At 45.9% G+C, this 13,405-nt stretch overlaps 1 long non-coding RNA gene across 1 annotated transcript in view; it reads left to right on the top strand.

Annotated features, from left to right (window-relative positions):
* Positions 1-1,998: 1,998 nt before the first annotated feature.
* Positions 1,999-13,405, top strand: part of LOC112954432 — a 62,136-nt gene continuing 50,729 nt past the window's right edge. The window contains exon 1 of the long non-coding RNA XR_003250698.1: positions 1,999-2,064. This is a non-coding gene — a long non-coding RNA (uncharacterized LOC112954432). The remainder of the gene's footprint in view (positions 2,065-13,405) is intronic.

The raw sequence follows: 13,405 nt of genomic DNA, 5'->3' as shown, positions 1-13,405 counted from the left end.
ATGGCTATACATAAATCGAATGTCATAGAAGCCATAGCTCTGACTCAGAGATTTAAAGTGTCATATTCCACAGGCAGTATTCCTGGTAAAGACCACACTTCTGTGTGTTGCCTTTGTCACCTAGGACCCAACCCCAAGCAGCCCAGCTATCCGCTTCTGCCTTCACATCTCCTGCAATGTGCCCACCACTGTAGCCACAGCCCAGATAGGCAGTGGCAGCGTTTGGCTCTGGCGTCTCACAAAATGTGTGGGAATGTCCTAAACATTGAATCTCTGAGCTCTGCGTCAAATCTGGCTGAAAATGGGCAGTGCATTTAGGTGATATTAGGAGGCACAGTCTGTAYGTTCTCTAAAGCCTTGTTCCTAAGGAATCCAAGCTAATATATTGCTCAAACCTCTTAAAACTGTTATGCCCAAGTGCACACACTACTTTTCAGCAGGAAGCATAAAAGTAAATTAAGGTTTTAAATCACTAYAGGTCAATTACCAAGTGGCTTCTGCAACCTGTTATCTTTGCTGAACTACTATGCAAGCATGAACATCTAAATCAGTGCTGTTTAACCTGGAGCTCTCAAAAACAGGCCTTATTCACTCCTGAATCTCACAGCTCTGCAATCATCTTGCTTTCAAAGTGCTGTAGGAACAATGAAAAAAAGAAACCAGGGTCATCAGTCACCCATGTTGACCTGAAGCGACTTAAGTACTCAGTAAGCTACTTCAATTCCTAGGATACTTTGTGTATTTTAACCCTCCTGGCATTTGTGATTCTCATCTTTAGAACATCTTCACCACCTTTCATCCTGCTGCTTTCATAACAAATTACTTCCTCCTTGCTTGAAAACTGGAAGTTGAATATTAGCTTAGTTGTGCTTAGGGCCCTATCTAGACTAGACTCACAAAGAAGTCAGTAAAAGTGTGATTACCTCTCATCTGATYATGAAGCAATTACATTTCACATGGCAGATGGGACCTTAAATTTCTGTCCTCATGAACCCCCATAGGAAAGCATGGCTTTGGGCTTTTCTGATCTACAGCAAAACATTGTTTCTAGAAACAGAAATTGCTCAGTTTTGATCCCTAAGGGAAGAATCCATCCCAAATGAAATTAGTCAGCTGTAAAATAGTAGCAAACTTTTGGGAAAGAGATGGCATATGCTATAACAAAAAAACTCGACCCCACAAACACAGCCTTCCCCTATAGACTGATAATGGCTCATTTCAATGTCGAAAATGTAATTGAATTGCTCCTTGCTGCAATTAGGAGAGACTGTCGATGTGCAACTACTAATTGTGTTTTGATACTGCAGACTCCTTGTGCCAGGCTGCAAGCACCATTTTGAGAGAAAAATTAGTTGGTCTTTGCTGCGTATTTTTTCCTCATATTCCCTTCTAAACCAGAATTCCCAGAGATGGGAAGTTGGGGGGGGAACTTCAGAAGCTGTGGAGCTGGGCCATTTCTTTCAGCTGCCTGAGAGGGACATTGCCTCGTTCAACCCCTAGCAGCTCATCCAGCAGAGCTGTGATTGCTCCCTTCTACTCCATTCCAGATGAGGATGGTTAGCAGTGAGATGCTGAATCCTTTGGTGTTGCCGAATTCCCAATGGCACAGGTTAATTGAATGGACATATTTCATTAAACAAAGCCTTTGCCATCTGTTCCATCCCAATTATGAATGCAAAAAAAAGAACATACTTCTCAATTACAGCAGTGTGTGTGGGGAGGAAATATCAGTGGTTTTAAATGCCTTATGAAAAGYCTTTCCATGAGGCAGCCTTACAGCTAAGAAATCTAGTTCCCTTCTTGGGCCCAGTCTTTCAGGCCGCTTATTCTGTCCCTGACATAGGAACTTGGCCTGGCTGTGAAATGGGGGCTTCTGGTTGTCACACAGCATGGAAGGGGAACAGGATGCCCGTTGGCACTGCTTTGCCTGGGACTCAGGCAATGGGGCAAGAGCCTTTGTGATCTGTTGTGTTGCTTTTGCTTGCAGGTGATGGAAATCCCGTGTTTACGCAGTGCTGAATCCCTCTTTTCTTTGAAGGCAAGCATCTTGCAAGTTGAACTAAGGTATGGAGTAAAAGATCTTGAAATTTGTTTACTGCAGATAAGGGCAGATATTATACAGATGAGCAAAACTTGTACTCTGAAATTAGAGAGCCAGTGGTGTAAATTACTGTTTCTGGTCACATTCTGCATCTCCAGCAAAGCGTGTCGTTAGTTACTACTTTATCCATTTGCCTGGCTTGGGAATCGGTGCCCATCAGTCGGGAGAGGCGAGAGGTGGATGCAGCAGCAAATGCCAGATTTTGCAGGAGATGGTTTCCAAGTCGGGAGGCAGTTTGCTGAGACCTTTAGGTGGCAGAACTGGTTTGTTTTGCTGCTCAGCTGTGTTCATCTTTTGTATTCCCATTAATCATTTCCATTCAAATGAAACGTGTAAGTGCGCAACCTGCAGAACTCATTTCATTGAGTGTGTGTGTGTGTGTCTTTAAAAAAATACCGCAGCCAATTCTGTTAAATTATTAGTCCTGTATTTCTCAAATTTACTATCACCCTCAGGTAAAATTGCTGCTGCAACTAAATAAAACTTCTGAAAATGAATTCTAGCTCCTGACAGCCCTTAAGCCCTTGAGGCATTTAAATTCTGGATTTAGCAGCAGGGTTATTACTTCAGTGCAGCAGTTAATGCAGCAGTTAACTGTGTGTTTAAGCAGAGTTGCCCGTAATAGTCAGTCCTGATTCCACAGCACTTCTACAATGAGGACATGGAAATAGCCCYTTTTGTTACACACTTTTAATGCAAGTTGTGGGATCAATCATCTTGCGCTGGTTGAAAGAAATGCTTTAGTTGCAGCCTGAATTACTTTGCTGCATTGTGTATGTATCTCATGTCCTAACTAGGGCCTTCTTGGCAAAAATGGAATGTGTTTTCCTGAACCTAATTCCAGCCACAAGTACTACAAGACTGTACTCTTTGCAAGGGCCAAATTGCATSAATGTTGCTGGTGGTTCTCTGCTTAGGACTGGAAAGCTGTGAGCAACTTCCCCCTCCTCTTCTGGTGAGGATAAACTGAGAAAAGGCTGTTCCTTCCCTTCCCACCTTCCTTCCCTCTTTTCAAATTAGAAATCTAGATAGCTGCGGCAGAGCYAGTGAAATAAATGGTTCTCCTGGTTGTGCTGTTTTCCAGCAAAGTAAATTATGTGTGTGCACACACACAGCGATGCATTTTAATTATCCTCATAAATGATGACGAATGCGCGCTTAGGCATGACTGCGAGCCAGGAACAATGCATTCATTTGCTCACTGTTGCTTTATCTCTTTCTGACCTTAATTTGATTTTCTCTAAGCTGGATGGGTTCATCTGTCAAGCCTGCACCTAACCTAATGGGACCATTCCCATCAGGGAAGCCCCATTCAAGGAAACTCCATGTCATCCATCTGTGCCAGAGGTCTGGCATTACCTCATGTTCTTGCACTCCCTCATTGCTCCTCACCTTCTTGTGCTTCATGAATTTTGTCTGTATTTGCCTTGACGTCTGAGAAGCCAAGAGCTTCTAACACCGTCCCTCCTCTCTGACCATGCAGCAGTGCCCCGGTCCCCTCTGCCAGGGCAAGGACTATGACAGGGCCAGTGTGGTAGGCAGCAAAGTTAGGCAGCAAAATGTCATGCATCCTGTTCATTCCACTACCATCATTTCACTGGCATGCACTTTGGYTGATGAGCTTCTCCTTCAGGAGGTGGCAGAAGGTCATCGTTCTTATTCTGGTCAAGGAACTTGATCTGACTAGCATGACGGTGCAATTATAGGGAATGTTTGGTGTGTTCCTTTGCAAAGCCTTGCTGTGAAAATTCTCCTGGAGACCAGCTCCTGCTGATCTTCCCACCCTAATGTGCACARTGATTCCTCTCACCCGCCGAGAGTGTCATTTCAGAATCATTTAGTCACGGTCTGGGGCTCTGCAGGGTGCTTTTCATTAGGTGGAAGGAAGAGGTGGAAGCAGTTCTGGTAGGGGRGATGCGGTCTGCGAAGAGCGAATGGAGGCTTGGTTTCTGAGCCCTGTTTTGGAGGGATGTCTGCACAGACTTTTTTTAAGGATTGGCTTTAAACAACTGCTCCTTGTGCTCTGGAGTAACTGGAGGATGTGGAATATTAGAATGGCTGTGAGCCTGATTTTATAGAGGCTTGATACGATGGGAGGACAATGGTAATGATACCCCAGCAGTGTCACCATTCCATAGACTTGTGATACTGACATTCCTAACTGTGAAATTAGCCTTAAACTCTGCTCTGGGTTTGCTTTCCATGGCCTGACCTGCCTTGCTTGAGCCTTGCCTGAGCTCACCACCTCTCTGCATCTCCTCCTGCCTTGCCCTCTTCCTCACTCTCCTCTTCCTCTCTCCAGAGCAGGGCTGTTCTTCATAGCTCTTTGCTTGGTGATGGGGAGGAAGAGGAGCCGAATGCCGTGTCCTGGATTTAGGGCTGTCTTCTAGCCCATCCGATCCTTCACAACTGCTCTTCATGGAGAGTTCCCACTGACGGGAACTGCAGCCAAGTTCCCAGCCACAGTGCACAGGCCTGAACTTTAATCTAACAGTTCTCCCTAAAAAGAGATTCTTCACAGAATCCCATTCAGGTTGTAAAGCAGGAGGAGATGCCATAATGCCTCATGCCTTCCAGAGGCTGGACTGACCCATGGGATGCTGGTGTGGGTGCAGTACCACCCAGCTGGCAGGGTGGCCTTCCCACGCTAGCCAGACCCTGGCATTTTTCTGGCTCCTTCCAAGCAGCGCGTTAGCCCCAGCCTTGCCAGACTGCCTCAGAACAAAAGAATGGCAGCTCTCCTTGCTCGCTTGTTTATCTGTTTCAAGGCAAGTGGCAGGGAGCCTGGCGGGATCCAGCTTGCTTCTCAGGAGACAGGGTTAGCAGAAGGTCTGCTCAGATGATGCACTGGGCAGATGGCTCAAGACAACCCCCAGGGCAATGCTGACTAAACAGCGCAAACTGCACTGGGAAGTGGCCAAGCGGAGGTCTGCATGGGAGAGGAGAGAGAAGCAGTGAGACAGGCAGCGCGGTGCCCATCCATGGTCCTTCCCCAGCAGAATGGTGCCTTGCAAGTGCATGATCCATAGCGGGGATGGAGGGAGGTGCTGGGGGGGACACATGCACCATGTGGCCAGTGCTGCTGCCCTCCTTGGCAGGAGGAGCGTCTAGGAGAAGGGGCTCGTGGCACTGGTAGCCTGCGAGCTGCTGCTKCAGCTGGGTGAGTAAACTGGGCTGGAAAGGCTGAGAATGTCCGAGTGCTGGAAAGGGGGTGAAAAGGAGGGTGAAAATCAGGAGTGCTCTTTCACTCTGGAAAGTGAAAGATTGGAGGTGGCCACATGGTTTTAAACATTGCCTGGTAATTGGTTTATTTTCCCCTTTTTCTTTATGTGTGGTTAATATAGCTACTTTTATGAAGCTAAAACTCCTCAGCTTGAGTTATATCTTGCTGGATCCTGATGCTGCAGCACAGTTTTGACTGTAGTCTAACAGATGTTGCCTTATCCATTTGCCTTTTATATTCATGTTCATAGGGAACCAGAGTCATGTACTTTGTCTGTGAAAAGCACAGTTCCAGCAACCTAGTTCCAGCACTAGGCCCAACAGGTTATTGTGCATGCACAYAGGATATCTGCTCAGTGTTCCCGTCTCTGCTAAGTCTGCCTTTGAGAGAGGCACATTTTTCAGTGAAGAGATGGGTTTGTGTGATACATAGAAAGTCCTGTTTCCATCAGTGACAAGGACTGAGCTGGAATTTGAATTGGGAGGGAGATCACTTCCTTTTGCCACCAGCTTGTTCATTCTAAGCTAATCATTTTTGCTTAAAAGAGCCCATGACAGCCTTTTTGGAAAGGCTTACTGTGCAGACTGAAGGAAAAACAGTAGTTGAAAATAATTGAGCTATAGGAACATATAATTTATGAAAGGAAAAACACTATTCTAGTCAGTGTATTAACTCCTGACTTGACTTTTTAATGGCAGTGTTGTAGGTTAATTAGTACGTGTGCTGTAGTTATGCCTAGCAAAGTTATTCACAAGGGATCACGGATCATGGTCTCATTAAGCAGGCCTCCCATAAAGACAATCTTTCTATAAGTAGTTCAATGTCCGTGTGAGTTCATGGAAAATTTTTGGTCCTTATCAGCAGAATAAGTCAGGCTCTGAAGAGAACAGAAATGAAAATACTCCCGAGTAACACAAAACCCACACGCTACGGAAATACTGATTGGATGCGCAAAGTGGAATTATTTTCTCTTGCATCTTCCTACACGTTGTCTTTCTCCGGCTGTTTTAGGACTGAATGAGTTCAGGCAGGGAGCCCTTGCTCATGCTCCTGGTGCTTGTGCACCAGTCAGCAGGGCGATGAGCCGTCTCCGAACAGCGCCGGGTGCTGGTAAAGCTGCTTTAATGTTCCGTGGGCCTTTTACTCTACACTGGTTGAACACGGTGAATATCAAAGGTAATGCAGTGTTTTTCCTTCATAGGGAAGAAAACTGCAGAATGACCTTTTATCTGTGAAAGTGAATGGAAACAGGAGTGTGGATCTGGAATCTAAGAGGCAGAGCAGTCTTACTGAGCTGCTTTCCCTGGCTCAATCTCCTGGTGTAAATCAGAAGGGCAGGCTGAGAAATGCCCTGATCTTCGGGTCCCATTCTCTATGCTTGTATCACACACCTTTTGACACTACGTATATCCTCTCTTTCTTTTTTTCCTTTTTTACCCTGTAGCTCACAACTACCCCATTCTCTGACAGTAACAGGGTAGCTGAGATGTTACAGCAGAGGTTCTTGGTTGTTTCTGGAGCTTCCAGAATGATGGTAGTCCCCACCGAGCTGGCTTGAGGGTCCTTCTTCCTCACTGTCCAGCAGGTTTGGTTCTCAGATAGCTGGAGACCCACAGACACCCACAGAAGCTGGAGCTGGCACTGAATTAGACTTGTAAGCATCATGATCCCCACTGGGGAGGCTTGAGCTTGCACTCCTGCCCTTGCATCTCCAAATTGAGAATGGAATTGGCATCCTCAGCAGGACTTTCCTTTCATTAGCATTATGTCCCTGTGCATAGTGGGGTGTTAATTTTACTGGGGTTTTCTTTTTGCTTTGCCTTTCTTCTAAAACACTCTGACCAAAGCTGGAAATCTGAAGTAGTCCGTCCCTGCTGCAGTGTGGCATAGGCAAAACATGTGCTGCTGTCTGTAGTATGTGCTSTGTCCATGTCCTCTTCCCAGCACGCACGTTCCCAGACATCTCCAGACGTGAAGAGGATATTCCTGCCTTTGATCCCATTCTGTCTTTGAGAGATTTTGTAGCATCCCACATTGATGATGAAGGCAATTGTGCGTGAAAGCTATTGTAACCAGATGTAGAGGGATAGGAAAAGTGAACACAACCCAGAGCATGGCTGGGCATCTTCCACCTATTGGATATCCAGAGAAGCCAAGGATGGGTGAGTCCGAATAAGCATCCTGCCTCCAATTCTCCAGGTATCATCTCTCTTGGGCAGGGAGGACATTTGCTCTTAGGGGTGCTTGTGTTCTCATGCAGGCCTTTTGCCTTTGCTAAGGGCTCAGGATGCACCACTTGGCACCATCGTGGGGAGGTTCATTTGAGTTTTGACTATTAGAGTCTGCAGCAAAGATGTCAAAGGGCAAAGAATCCATGAGATATATTAAAAACATTATCAAAATCTGTTCTTTTACTGTGCTTCACACAGGAAGRAATACTCCCTGTTTGAAAGAGACCCTTCCTGCATCTTCTTGTTTTAAATCTTAAAAAGCAGATAGCAAGAAAAATTAGAAGTAATAATGACCATTCCTGCAGAGAAGTGCAATTTCTTCATTAAAGAGGAGGTGTCACATGCTTGTTCCTTAAATCCTCCTAAATACCTGCTTAGCAGCATTATTGACAGGCTTTTCTCTYGAACACTGAGCTGTTAAGCTGCTCCTAGTTTACAGCAAGAGGTTAAGGGATTTCGCAAAGCCCCCAGTGAAAGCCTTACTAACTGGATTAACTGCTAACATGGATTTACGCTTTCAGTCAGATTAACCCCAATTGCTCAAAGTAGGTTCCTCTTGTTCCTCTCCTTTTCCCCTTTTCTTCTCTTTTTACTCTCAGCTTTTCCCTTTTTGTTTGTCAGGAATAAGGGAATGAAATCCGTGCTTCATTTGAACAGTGGGACAGCACGTGCTTACAGGCCTAGGGAGAAGCGGACGGCTGCGCTGGGGATGGGACCTGCATATGAAACAGCAGTGGAGACTTGGGCCATTCTGTCGGCCTGAGTGCCTGGCCTTCCCACGTAGGACTGTTTCCATGAGGTCTTTATAAAATGTGAGAAATTTGGAAAATTGAACTGCAGTTTTGGATTCTGTTTGCTCTTGTCTTCCTCRGTTTCTCTTGTCAGCCAAGGACTGGAGACTCCTCTACAGAATTATTAGACAAGTTATGTACCTAGCTAGCAGACAGCAGAGAAGGTGCTAAAAGATCTTCCAGTAAAGAGGAACAAATAGGATAACCCATGGTCTTTGTAGCACTACAAACTTGAAGATAATCTAATTTAGGCTGTAGTTACAYGTGTATTTCTTCAGCATCTTAGTAAGAATTAAGCATCGTCTGTTCTACTTTTGGCTTGGTTGTTTCTGCCCTTGCACTGTGCTCTGAGCCAGCATATGCATTTATAAGCAGGACGACAGCCAAACTATCCACTGCTTAATTTAGAGGCATTTTGCCCTCTCCTCTGTGTATTATAGTGCCCACATACAAGGAGCCCAGGTYGATGAAGGAGGGGTGGATTCGGCAGCCTCTGTCACTGCAGTGTGAAGACTGTGSCCCTGGAGCCAGTCGCTCGCAGTGAGGATCTCCTCTGCCTTGTTTCACAATAACTGCAGTGCAAAAATCTGTTTTAGCAAATGCTGAAGGATGGCAGGGAAAAAGCAAACAGAGATGTGAGCTGGAAGGAGCAGAGACACGCAATGTAGCTGCGCTCGCCTGACCAAACTTGCAAATGAGTTGATTCCTAGCCCAGGAGATCAAGGAATTGAGCCAGCACTTTGGCTCTTTCTCTGTAATCTGCTCACAGCACAATTCAGACCTCTCAATTATCTTTTTCCCCATGCATGATGAACCGTGCAATGACCACATGATGGGTCACTGCACTATGACAGGGTACCTGGCACACGCAAGAAGTTACAGCACTTGGCTGCCCCCGGGGACCGAGCCTCCCACCACGACAGTGCTGATCCCACCCTGTGGGCAGCGCTGTGTCCCCAGGGAGAAAGCTGTCGCTTCCAGTTAGCTCCTGCATTCTCTTGTGCTGGCGCTGATCAGGAGTCCAGCTGGCCCAGCATCATGTTGCTAAATAGAGGCCCTAGCGTAAGAAACATGGTATTGTTCTGGCTCCTAAGCAGTACGTGCACCATGTTTGATAGCTGCTGATGGAGCGGTGGTCCATGAGTGCATCCAGTGCCCTTGCAGCTCTGGGTACAGTTTGATGRTCAAAGTATCATTGAGTTCTTGTGCTGTGCTAAAAGGTTTGCTCTGCACTTGCTGCCTGGGCATAGCCAGGAGATCCGGGAGCCCCCTGCCCTGCTCGGGATGTTTGGGGATTTATACGTGTCTCTTGTTCTGCTTTGTGTCTGTCCCCCACCCTTCACCCCCACCTGAAGCTGTTCAGACCCTGCACAAAACCATCAGTAGGATCCAAGAGACCCTGCTACCTCATTTCCCTTGAACAGGTCTCTTTGGTCAGCTATTCTGCATGCTTTTGGTCTTGTGTAGTACTTAATTTCACCTTCTTTGATTCCCTCCCTGCTGTCTTTATCCCATTCTAATCCATTTTTATCTGAGTCACTGGCCCTCATTTYTGATTTCCCATCCGCTCCTCTTCCTTGCCTATCACGTGTCTCTCTAATCTCCCAGCCCACCCTTTCATCCCGGAGAGCAGCTGCTCCTCCTCTTCCCACCAGCACATCAGTCTTTTCTCCCYGATCTGCAATAAACGTCTCCCAGTTGCCTGGTATCAACCTGTTCTCGCCTCATCACTGCCGGGTGAAACTCTCTGCTCTCCTTCACTCCTTTTCTTTCCAGGCCTCATTATGTGCCCCTAAGGGGAACCCATGTCACTCATTTTGTGCTTTGCATCAGCAAATACTGATTTCTTCAAGGCAWCCACTCTAGGTTTGTGACACATGTACCACTGTCACCTCGAGGCACTAGTTCCCTGCAAGASCTCTCCTCATCCTTTGGGATTGCACTATGGCTTGTGTTCCCTCTGGCTGGGCTCTCTCTCAATCTGTACAAGGGCCTCCACAGGGAACTTYACAAACCTCAACAATGTGCTGAGCAGGAGCGCATTGCTCTCTCTGCAGTGATGGTGGAGATAGAAATGTACTTGAGCCATCCATATTTTGGCTTTTCCTTTTGCACATTTGATTATTATTTGTGGAGTTCCTTATGGTTTGACACTTGGCATTTTCCAGCAGAGGCCTGTCATATCCCTTTTATATCAGATGGTAAAAATAATGTGTGCTCGCCTTATGGCCAGTAGTGAGATTGGATAGAGAAGAGCGAGAGGCAAAATGAAATGAAATTCTACAAATGAAAGGAGTGAGATGAAGAGAGACAGTCCTGGGGGGTGAGGGAAGGTTGCCCTGTAGGATAGAAAGGGTATGGATAGAGGATGAGTGGGAGTGTGGTGAGATACTGCMGGGGCTCTTGACTTAGCACTTTCCTCTCTCTGACTCTCATTTGGATGTAGAACTTGTTTGGGTGTAAACTTGAAACTGGATCTTCCTTTTGTTCTTGTAGGTGCTCCGGTGCTCCTGTGAGCTTTCTGCAGGTTTGAACAASTTCACTTTCTCCAGCTTTTGCTCTGTGCTCCTTTAATTTCCTGTGAGCCAAGGGAAGCATCTGTTCAATTCATTGACTAGACTTTGCTTCCCATTGCTTGACACTGAAATGCCCCTTTATTGGAGATGACTGTGCTTCCCCTGGGGAGCAGCCCCACCATGGACTGCACAACAGGCAGGAGGGCCCCTGCCCTCCTCATCCTCTTAAGGGTCTGTCTTTGAAGCCATTCTGCATAGTGACTGTGGCATTAARGCGCTTGAGTGTGACCGAGTATTGGCCTTGATGGATTTCCCAGTGTCATCCCAGGCTCATTAGCCCCATTTTGGCATTACAAGAGGAGGAATGATGAATTTTAATAGTGAATCAGAAAATTCTTTATCTTCTCTCTGAGAGAGACACCAGGCAGAGCTACCAACTGTGAGGTCTGAGATGGGCTGTGGTGCTTCTCTTTTCCAGAACTGCCTTCTCCTTCCAGGYAGCACAGGCTTGTGAGTCAAGGCCTTGCGTGAACACACACTGTGTTTGAGGTCTCTGCCTCAACACAGAGCCTGAACACTCTCTGTTTTATTTGCCACTAGGCTTGGTCCTTTTGGACCAACGGGTAGCATCTACTGAAAATGAATTTTCTCTTACCAGCCAGATAGAAATGCGGGTGAGAGAGGCAGGTCAAGCCTTTTGGGACCCATCCATGCCATCTTCTGCAGCTGGGAGACACTTCAAACCCCCAGGACTCCACTGCACCCATAGGACACAGCCTAATAATTTAATCCCCAGGATAGTACTGACCGGCTTAAGGGGAAAATCTCCTTGTATTCTGTTCTTCCAACACTGATTTATATTAGGTTTTATATTAAAATCTCCTTGGCTTGTGTGATAATTCATATTTAAGAAAACTGCCAGGTGTTATCATTGTATTTTTTTCMGCATCTAATGGGCAGAGTAGCAAGCACTAACACATGGCTGTGGACCATTTTCAGCAGTCACCTTGCCTGCTTCTCGCTGACACAGTTCTTACAGTAATTAATGAGCTGGCAAATTACTAGGAGCCTTGTCAATGAATTAATCTCTGGGCTGAGGAACAGCTGAACACAGGTTGCTCTTGTTGTCTTTGGCTTTTGGGGAGCCTGAGAGCCTGGAAGTTTGGAGGACTCTGTAAGAGTTGCTGCTCCAGGGATGGCCAAAGTTAGGTACTCCATATATTTGATATATTTCTGTATATAATCTGATCAGGTAGGGAGCGGAGCAGGTTCTGAGAGGAACCCGGCTCTGTATTAAAGTGCATTTTGGTACCACATGGCYAAACGGGAGCCAGTGGATTCCAATGCTACTAGTTCTTGTTTATTTCTTTTGAAGTTTAGAGCAACTCTGAAGCAGCCAGCACTGGCTCTGTGGATGAAAATCATATTTACTGTGTTGGGGAATCAATTTTAACTTCCTTGAAGTGACTTTTCATTTTCTGAGTTTTTCCTTGGTTTAGGCAGAGTTCTTCAGCTAATAATCTAGTTGTGTAGTGAATAGTTTGTTAGAAATCCCAGGGTTGCTGGTTTCAGTCTCAGTATTGGTCTGAAGTATTGCGTATCACTGTTTGGAAAGCAGATGGCCTATTTCTCAGAGGACAAGGTATCCGGTGAGAGCTAAGAAACAAATCTTTTATTAGAGGCGCTGGGTGTAAAACATGGAATTTATCATCTAGTTTAGTATTTAGCTGTTTTTTCCATCTACTTTCTTAGCCTCAGCCAGCTGTGGAACGGATCTTACACCCAAAACATATCTCTCCTTAGCTGGCTGTCCAAGAGATTGGAAAATGCTGCAAGGTCAAGTCTATCCTCAGGTAATGAGGGGCTCAGCAAGGTTAGATTGAAAGAACAACTACAGTTCTGCACTGAAGCCACCAAGTTGTGAGGACACAAGTTTGATCATTGCCTGCCTGTGGGATACTGTTTTTCCCCCAGGACTATATGTGTCTTTCATTGACAACAAAGACATCCCGGCGATGAAAAGTAGCATGACCAATTTTCACAGAAATGTATTTCCATTCTAGGTTGAAAGGGAAGCCCCCAGGCCTTTTCCTTTCTAAAATCATCCAGGGGCATCAGAGCGTTTCCAGGTGAAGTTGTCRTCATTTCAAAGATTAATTGCCTGTCATGCCAGAGAGGACAGTGCAATAGGGTGCTAACGCTTTCACGCATAGATCTGTTTGCCCAGTTCCAACCTGCAATTCCAGAAGGCTTTTCACAGAGTTTCTCCAGCTTCAGAGGCTTAGACTGAGCCTGRTTCTGCACTGACTTTACAGTTGTACTTTATAGAATTACACTAAAATGTCAGCTGGAAAAACACATGAATYCTGCACTTATACCTAAGGACATTATTATGGTCAGTGATGCAGTTAACACACACATGTCCAGTCCAGCATGGATACAGTGACTCTGTCGAACTGCTGAACTATTTTTGGCTCACAAACATGCTTAGAGATTCCAACAATAGATAGACTAGGAATTGACTAGGATTGACAGGMATATTT

This window comes from Nothoprocta perdicaria, unplaced genomic scaffold (genome assembly GCF_003342845.1).
Source record: "Nothoprocta perdicaria isolate Ctin4 unplaced genomic scaffold, notPer1 scaffold_5, whole genome shotgun sequence".
Taxonomy (NCBI): domain Eukaryota; kingdom Metazoa; phylum Chordata; class Aves; order Tinamiformes; family Tinamidae; genus Nothoprocta; species Nothoprocta perdicaria.
Note: the sequence above shows the minus strand (reverse complement) of the source record. Positions and strands in the feature narration are given on the sequence as shown.